Below are 10,197 nucleotides of genomic sequence, written 5' to 3'. Positions count from 1 at the left end.
GAGATATCCAAGAGCCTTTTCCGCGCTAGGATGACTGAGGGGACACCGGTTCAGAACCATGTCCTAAAGATGATTGAGTGGATAGAGAAACTCACAGGTCTAGGAATGGTCCTAGAGGATAACTTGTGTGTGGACATTGTGCTTCAGTCCCTACCAGATTCCTTTTCACAGTTCATAATGAATTTTAATATGAACAAGCTTGAGGTGACTCTCCCAGAGCTCCTCAATATGTTGAGGGAGGCAGAGAGTACTATTAAGAAAGAGAAGCCAGTTCTCTACACTGGTGAGACCAGAAAGAAAAGGAAAGCAGAAAGGTCCCTTAAGAAGGGAAAGGGCAAGGGCAAACAAGGTAAAGCAAAGGTTGCTAAGAAAGACCCAACAAAGGACAAAGGCCAGTGCTTCCACTGTGGTAAAGATGGGCACTGGAAGAGAAACTGCAAAGAGTACCTTGCAGAAAGGGCGAAACAAAAGCTTGATGAAGCTTCAGGTACATTCATGATCAGTCTCCATTTGTCAGACTCTTATGATAACACATGGGTATTAGATACCGGTAGTGCTTATCATATATGCAATTCGTTGCAGGTTCTGGCAAGGCCTAGGAGACTAGAGAGAGGCGAGATGGATCTCAAGATGGGTAATGGAGCAAAAGTTGCTGTATTAGCTGTTGGCGAGGTCGCCCTACATCTGCCTAGTGGAGCTTTTATTGCATTAGATGCATGTTATTTTGTTCCTTCTATTATCAAAAACATTATCTCCATTTCATGTTTAACAGTTAGTGGATATAAATTTGTTTTTGAGAACAATGGTTGTTCGATATTATTAGATGATAAGATCATCACGAAAGGAACATTGCATAATGGTTTATTTATGTTAGACACCACTCCACATATCATGAATATAAATGTGTCCAAAAGGAAACGAGATGAGTTGAACAGTGCATACCTGTGGCATTGTAGGCTAGGTCACATCCATGAAAGAAGGATTCAAAAGTTGCTAAATGATGGATATCTAGATCCATTCGACTATGTGTCATATGCAACTTGTGAGCCTTGCATTCGTGGAAAACTGACCAACTCTCCATTTAGTGGAACTGGAGAGAGAGCCACTGAGTTGTTGGAACTCATACATAGTGATGTATGTGGACCCATGTCAACTCATGCCATTGGAGGTTACTCCTACTTCATTACATTTACTGATGATTTCTCAAGGTATGGATATGTGTACTTAATGAAGTACAAGTCCGAGGCCTTTGAGAAATTCAGAGAGTATAAGAATGAGGTGGAGAACCAGACTGGAAAGAGTATCAAAACTCTTCGATCAGATCGAGGAGGTGAGTACTTAAGTACAGAGTTTACTCACTTCCTCAAGGACCATGGGATATTATCTCAATGGACACCTCCTTATACACCTCAGCTCAATGGTGTCTCTGAAAGGAGAAATCGTACATTATTAGATATGGTACGGTCCATGATGAGTTTCGCTGACCTACCCATCTCATTCTGGGGATATGCCCTAGAAACCGCAGCTTACCTTCTGAACAGAGTTCCAACTAAGTCGGTGGTGTCTACACCATATGAGATATGGAAAGGGAAGAAGCCTGATCTTAAAGTAGTTAAGATTTGGGGCTGCTCTGCCCATGTTAAAAGACACAACCCCGATAAGTTAGAATCAAGGACAGGGCGATGTAAATTTGTGGGATACCCCAAGGAAACTTGTGGGTATTACTTCTATCATCTCGAGGACCAAAAGGTCTTTGTAGCTAAGAGAGCAGTGTTCCTTGAGAAGGAACACATTCTTGACGGAGACAGTGGGAGAATGATAGAATTGAGCGAGGTTGGAGAACCAAGCTCAAGCACCACTCTACAGCCCGAGTCTGTTCAGGTATCTAATACACAAGTTTCAACTTTACGCAGGTCTGATAGAGTATCCCATCCTCCTGAGAGATATGTGGGACATATTAGAGCAGAGGATGTAGAGGATATTGATCCTCAGACCTATGAGGAGGCTATTATGAGTATAGACTCCGGGAAGTGGAAAGAAGCCATGAATTCTGAGATGGATTCTATGTACTCCAATAAGGTTTGGAACCTAGTTGATGCACCCGAAGGTATTGTACCCATCGGTTGCAAGTGGATCTTTAAGAAAAAGATCGGAGTAGATGGAAAGGTAGAGACCTATAAAGCAAGGCTAGTGGCTAAGGGGTATCGTCAAAGGCAAGGTGTTGACTACGACGAAACTTTCTCACCCGTAGCAATGCTAAAATCCATCAGAATTCTATTGGCTATTGCAGCACACTATGATTATGAGATCTGGCAGATGGATGTGAAAACCGCATTCCTCAACGGGAACCTGGAGGAGGAGGTGTATATGATGCAACCTGAGGGATTCGTGTCCAAGAACTGCCCAGATAAGGTGTGTAGGTTGCTTAGATCCATTTATGGACTAAAGCAAGCTTCCCGAAGTTGGAACATAAGATTTGATGAGGCAATCAGATCTTATGACTTCGTTAAGAACGAAGATGAGCCTTGTGTATACAGAAAGGTAAGTGGGAGCGCTATTAGCTTTTTGGTGTTATATGTGGATGACATCCTCATCATTGGGAATGACATAGGAATGCTATCCATAATAAAGGCTTGGTTATCTAGACACTTCTCCATGAAGGACTTAGGAGAAGCATCTTATATCTTGGGGATTAGAATCTATAGAGATAGATCCAAAAGGATGCTTGGCTTGTCCCAGTCCAGGTACATAGAAACTATTGTCAAAAGGTTTGGCATGGAAAATTCCAAAAGAGGTCTCATACCGATGAGACATGGGATATCGCTTTCTACGAGTATGTCCCCAAAGACTCCAGAAGAAAGGGCGAACATGGATATGATACCTTATGCCTCAGCAATAGGGTCTATCATGTATGTCATGCTATGTACTAGGCCTGATATAGCGCATGCTCTGAGTGTCACGAGCAGGTATCAGGCGGATCCGGGCTTGGAGCACTGGAAAGCAGTAAAGTGTATCCTTAAGTACTTGAGAAGGACTAAGGATCTTTTACTAGTATATGGAGGTAATAGCCTTAAGGTTGAAGGCTACACTGACTCAAGTTTTCAGTCTGATGTCGATGATAGCAAGTCGAATTCAGGGTATGTGTACACCTTGAATGGAGGAGCAGTGTGCTGGAAGAGTTCCAAGCAAGATACCACTGCTGACTCGACCACAGAGGCGGAGTACATTGCTGCATCAGATGCAGCAAAGGAGGGAGTCTGGTTGAAGAAGTTCATCACAGATTTGGGAGTCGTGCCGGATAGTGAGGAGCCGATCTCCCTATATTGCGACAACAACGGGGCAATTGCTCAAGCGAAGGAACCTAGGTCTCATCAGAAATCTAAGCATGTTCTGAGGAGGTTCCACCTTATCAGAGAGATCGTGACCCGAGGAGATGTAGCAGTGGAAAGAGTTCCATCCGAAGATAACATTGCAGATCCACTAACAAAGCCATTGTCTCAGATTGTCTTTGAGTGTCACAGGGGTCTGATGGGGATCAGACACATAGGTGATTGGCTTTAGGTCAAGTGGGAGATTGCTAGTCATAAGTGCCCAGCAAGCCAATCACGTGAGTGATGGCACGTGTGACTTGATACAGAATCTTTTTGCTTATTATATTTTGGCGTATATCACTTTATAACTATTGCATAAATGCATATATATTGTGATGTCCTTGGATTTGTGCAATGGGAATCGGATCGTGATGAGATCACGATAATGAGATCGATTCACCTTTAAACACATATCCTAAATAATCTCGGTCATAGGTTACTCGAGAGGGACATCGTGATAACCGGATAGACTGGTGTGCTGTATACCCGTCCATATGATGGATGCAGCTGGTCTCATAGCTGCTCGTGAAGGGACACTAGGGATACAGTACAGGTGCTCATTGGAGAATGAGTTCACTGATTGATCCGCTTACGGAATGCTGGATGGTTGATGATACCTTATTGTCAGACAACGATTCCGTAGTCCTAGTGGTGTATCTGGTTCTTAGACTTGAGACACCAAGGATGTCCTGTATGAGTGCTCCACTCTTTGATACCAGACTTATAGGTTTGGCTGTTCCCAGATCTAGTACAGCTGGTCATTGGGAGTGGTAGTCGACCTTACGAGGGCTATTGAGTGTCGATAGAGAATCATCCACTCTCGGTATCATGAGAGGAATATCCCATGTGTTCTTGCTCAGACAAATCCCTGGCCAGGGTCATTCGGGTTGAGAGAGAAAGAGTTCTCCGGGAGAATCCGATTAGAGCGAGACTCGAGTAGAAACCGTATGGGTCTGACAGCACCATGCTCGATATACGGTCTCTGGGATATTAGATGGATGAGGGACTATAGGTACATGGTAACTGAGGACAGACAGGTCCAATGGATTGGATTCCCCTGTATCGTCTGGGGACTACGGCGTAGTGGCCTAGTACTTCCGTAGTCGATGAGTCGAGTGAATTATTACAGAGATAATAATTCACTGGGTTAGAAGGAGTTCTGATAGGTATGACTCACGGCCAGCTCGATATTGGGCCTAGAGGGTCACACACATATGGTAGGCATTGCGATGAGTAGAGGTTCGGATATGAGATATCCGACGGAGCCCTTGTCTTATTGGATGCAGATCCAATACCCACTAGGGAAAGGACCCATTAGGGTTTTGACACGGGATCTCTATAAATAGGAGGGATTCACAGCCTCATAGGCTAGAGTCTTTGCTTGCCCTTCCTATTCTCCTCTCCCTCTCCACCTCAGAGTAGGCCTGGAGTTTTGAGGAGCGTCGTCGCAACCCTGCTGTGTGGATCACCGCTAGAGAGGAGGACGCTTGACCTCCTTCACCCTCTCCTAAGGATCTGCAAGGAAATAGGGATATACGATCTCCCTAGGTAACACAATCTCTATACGCAGTTTTGTGTTTTTTGCGAATTTTGCGCACCAATCTTCGCACGACGATGAACATCTTTTTGGGAATCGGGGATTTTTGTTTTCTTGTTCTTCCGCTGCGCATATGATGTCGCCCCCCCTATGATTTCCCAACAGGAACTTGCCAAAGAAGCTCATCGGAACTCACTAAGAAGATCGTTGTGAAGTCCAGGAGCTTGTCGGGAGTCCGTTGGAACATTGCCGAGAGATCGTCAGAAGTTCGCCAAAAGATCGCCGGAAGCTTGCAGGAAGAAACCTAGACTTACGGACTTGTTTAGCTTAGGAAATGTCTTAGAATTCATAGTTAGCACATAATTGGGATTGGAATTGGACCAACCCAATTAGGGGTCAGTTGAGCCCATGTAAGAACTATGTTGGGCCTAATGAAAAGGCTCAAACAATGCCCTAAGAGGTGATACCGTCGTGGCATAGTCTTCGAGACTGTGTCAGGCGGTGGTACCGCCAGTCTAGGTGGTAGAACCACCCCTGGCAGAGTGCTAGGCAGTGGTACCGTCAGATTGGGCAATGGTACCACCTAGTACAGTGTCAGTGTCAGATTGACATAGACAGTGGTACTGCCCATACCTAAGAAACCCGAGATAAGATAATTTTAGACTCCAAGTTTGAATCAACTTGAAGCTTATAAATACCCCTCTCATCCCTAGTTAAGTTACACAAGACTTGAGAGTAAAAATAGAAAGAAACATTGCTGCAATCTTGTGTGAACTCATCTCAAAAGTTTTAAGTGTTAGAATAATTTGAGAGAGGAGTAAGTGGGGGTGTAAGGGTTATCTCCTGAATCCGGTAAAAGGAGAATCAAGTTGTAAAAGGTGGTTGGTCTTCACCTATTAAAGGAAGACCGATAGTGGATACCAGTGGCCTCGACGGAAGAGGAATCGACGAAGTGGATGTAGGTCATGACAACCGAACCACTATAAAATTGATGTATTCTCTGATTTGCATTTCTATTATTGCCATTTACTTTACTGCAAACCATTTCATGTGTTTCAAGTTAAGTTTCGGAAATCGATTTTTATCATACGAAAGAATTTTTCGAAACCGACGTATTTTACCGCTGCACTAATTCACATCCCACCCCCCCCCCCCCCCCTCTTAGTGCCAACTCTTTTTCTAACATATAGGGATATACGATCTCCCTAGGTAACAAATCTCCCTTGACACATGCAGTTTTTAGTTTTGTATTTTGTTTTGCGTACCAATCTTCGTATGATGACAAAATCTTTTTCTTTTTGGAAATCTAGATTTTATTTTTCTATTATTCTATTATGCATATGATGCATAATAGAATCTCCCTTGACACATGCAGTTTTTAGTTTTGTATTTTGTTTTGCGTACCAATCTTCGTATGATGACAAAATCTTTTTCTTTTTGGAAATCTAGATTTTATTTTTCTATTATTCTATTATGCATATGATGCCCTGTCCAGATTTTCTAACGTAACTCATGGCTAGCTCAGTATTAGGCCAAGAGGATCATACACTTATGATGGATGACACATCAAATAGAAGATTGGATATGTGATATCCAATAAACACTTGTTTTATTGGATTTTTTGGATGAGACCCAATAAGAGCTTAGAGTGGATAATTGGATAGAGATCCAATTTCTATTAAACAATGGATAATTGGATGGAGATCTAGTATCCAATATGTTATGATAATTGGATGAAGATCCAATACCCAATAGATAAGGATTCAGTAGGGTTAGCAAAAATGGCTCTCTATAAAAAAGGATATGAGACTAAAAGGGTTATAAAGCTGGATCTATTAGCTATCGCTCCCCATCCTTCTCTCCTCGCTTCTTTCTCAGCTAACTGGCCTCCTAGTGTGAGAGAGTGGTAAGACGGACTAACCCTGCTATGTGGAGATGGTGCGCGAAAGCAAAAAAAGAACGCATCGCGAAAGGAGATGAGTCACCACTTTATATGTCATGTGGATCATGCTAGAGAGAAGAACGCTAAATCTCATTCATTTATGGACTAGGATTTGCAAATCAGGGATATACGAGTTCCCTTATATTAGATCGTCTCACATCTTATGTAGTTTTCGGATTTAATGAGTTTTTGCTCCCAATTAATTTTTAAAAAATTAATTTCTATTTTATTTTTTCCTAACAATATAGACTTCAGTTTTTCTAACAGGCATATCATCCAATTTTTGGATATTTTGTCTAATCTTTGGATATTTTGTTTCAACCTCTAGTATGTCACCAAATCCTTTGTCATGTCGACTTCATCATGACATCATATCTTTCAATGCCACGTCAAATCCTCCAACACAATTGACTAGCGCTATACTATGAAGTCTGATCTCTAACACACTGACCAATCTTATTAATTGATATTCAACTTGTGACACAACATTTGACTCTTCAGTAATTGAGTCTAGTGTCCAGGTGCTTCCTACGTCATTTAACATAATATTAATTTTTAAAATTTTTAATTAATTTAGTTATAAAAAATTGGGACTTAGCAATTGCATAAATGTACATGAGTATTGGAGAGACCAAATGATATTACCATTCATTCGTAGATATCATTTCTTGTTTTGAGTATTTTTCATTCTAAGTCTTATATAGACTTAATGATAGCCACTAATAAGATTAATCTTGGTGTACATTCGTCATGATTTATTTTTTTTAAAAGAGGAGAGTTGGCACTGTACAAGGACTTAAACTTTCTCGTACCAAACCCTCAAAGTTTATCCATTTATCTTAGTTTCTTGTCATGTTCGTTTGGACTTATTTTATAAGTGGCATTGGCAACGCAAGGTGTAATATCAATATAATGTCTCTCACGGGTAAAAATTTTGGTGAAGTCTCCTCGAGTACAACATCCGAAGATTTTTCAAAGAGATGCTTGATTATAACAGAGGATCTCCACTAACCTTATTATTCTAAAAAATAATGAGAGCGTATGCTTCACCGCCTACTTGAAGCTCTCTTTTGAGTTCAAGGGAGAATATGCTTCATTGCCTACAATAAGAGCATATGATTAATTGCCTATTCAATCTACTAGCAACTATCTTCAATACATAATCATTAACCATACATCATGCTTACAACTTATATGAACAAAAATATCATTTTATAAATAACAATCTTTATTTCAAAACTTCTCGTTATAACATATTCTTACAAAGTTCTTTTAAATTTTAAAATACCTTAAAATATCTACAAATAATGAGGATGTAAATCTTTCAAATATCACTAACAAATTACTATATTTAACATTATCGTCTCGCATTAAATTAGCTTTCAAAAATTCATAGCTGTCGAATGTATAACTCATTGATGACTTCATCTACATTCAGATACAAAATTAAAGTATTAATGTTAAAATCACATTCTTTCATCAACTTATCCTATAGGAAATTCTCAACCATACATGGATTAAATTGGATATGCTCATCAATAACATCATGGATAGTATACAAATTATGATTGATATTTTGTTTGATTTCCTCTGCTATATTTTACTCGACCCATTCATGTTCAAATACCTTCTCATGACTGTTTCTATTTTCATCTATTACAAATGTCTTACTTAAATCAAAATTATGAGTTTGAAATTGTGCAAATATAGATCTTTCAATTTGGTTTTATACTATACAAGTAAGAAAGACAAAGCATATATTCCAATTAAACTCTTCATCTCATCTAAAATATCATAATTTGTTAAGTATTAGTATTCAAATGAAATTAAAAATCTCTAAGGGAAAGAAGAAACATTAAAAATTCTTTTGACCTACTCGAAATATGGATTTTCCTATATTCTTTATATTATAATCACTTGATAGAAGTAGGAGAGACAAAGCAGATACTTCAATTAAGCTCTTCATCTCATCTAAAATATCATAATTTGTCTGGTATTAGTATTCAAATGAAATTAAAAATCTCTGAGAGAAATAAAAAAATTGAAAAATTATTTTAACCTACCCGAAATATGGATTTTCCTATATTCTTTATATTATAATCACTTGCTAGAAGTAGGAGAGACAAAGTATATATTTCAATTAAGCTCTTCATCTCATCTAAAATATCATAATTTGTCTGGTATTAGTATTCAAATGAAATTAAAAATCTCTAAGAGAAAGAAGAAAGTTTTAAAGTTATTTTAACCTACTCGAAATATAGATTCTCCTATATTCTTTATATTATAATCACTTCCTAGAAGTAGGAGAGACAAAGTATATATTTCAATTAAACTCTTCATCTCATCTAAAATATCATAATTTGTCCGGTATTAGTATTCAATCTAAAATATCATAATTTATCGGGTATTAGTATTCAAATGAAACTACAAATCTCAAAGAGAACGAAGAAAGGTAAAAAATTCTTTTGACCTAGTCGAAATAAGAAATTTCCCCAAGTACTTGGAGATTGATGGCTTTGGCCATCCCATCTGTGATAGACCACAACTGTCACCTTAACACTGTGACGAAACATTTTCCACTATTTTGGAGTGATAGGTGGAGGGGAAGATGAGTTTGACGATCCACAAATACGGATTGAAGGCTTCGATTGATTGGTGTCCAAGGACAACTCTCAGTTCAAAATCATAACATAGCCCTTTCAAAATTTTAGGCTACTTGCTCGTGTGGATGAAGAGTCCGACGACCAACAACCCTCCATGTTTTATTGGACGAGGACACGATAATGTGGGCTAATTTAGGTACTATATTGGGAAGCTGCAATTCTGTTGAACTCGATCGAATCGGTTCATGCAAAAATTCATATAATGAAAACTAAGTTATTTTAACCAAACGAGTGAGGGTCTCATCTATTTTTGCGGAAAAAAAAAAATATTCTTAGTAAATTCTGATTAGTGTCAAAAATAAATAGTGAGATCAGTAAATTGCCTAAACAGGCTGACCTCCACGAGAAATATTTTATTTATATGTTGTTTTGAGGTTGGATCGCAAGGGAGCTTTTACTGCACGTGCGAATTCTCCGCTTCCGCGGCGTTGAGATAAAAAAGAGCGGTCGAATCCGCCACGTGATCTCCTTTCCTCTCCACACGGACTATGGACACGATTTTGTTGTTCAACTCCGGGGCCCTGATGCCCCGGTCAGCGCCCTAATATTGGTCGGCGACGACAGTTACATCAACCTTACCGAGAAGCAACCCACTGATGTACCCCCTCAGCGAAGCGCCGGCCCCGCGTGGTAGTCGCCATTGGTTTCTTTCTGGGTTAGGAAAAGACGTTCGTTTAACATGTG

Source organism: Musa acuminata, chromosome BXJ2-8, assembly GCF_036884655.1.
Source record: "Musa acuminata AAA Group cultivar baxijiao chromosome BXJ2-8, Cavendish_Baxijiao_AAA, whole genome shotgun sequence".
NCBI lineage: Eukaryota > Viridiplantae > Streptophyta > Magnoliopsida > Zingiberales > Musaceae > Musa > Musa acuminata.
The sequence above is the reverse complement of the archived record's forward strand: the minus strand, read 5'-3'. Positions refer to the sequence as shown.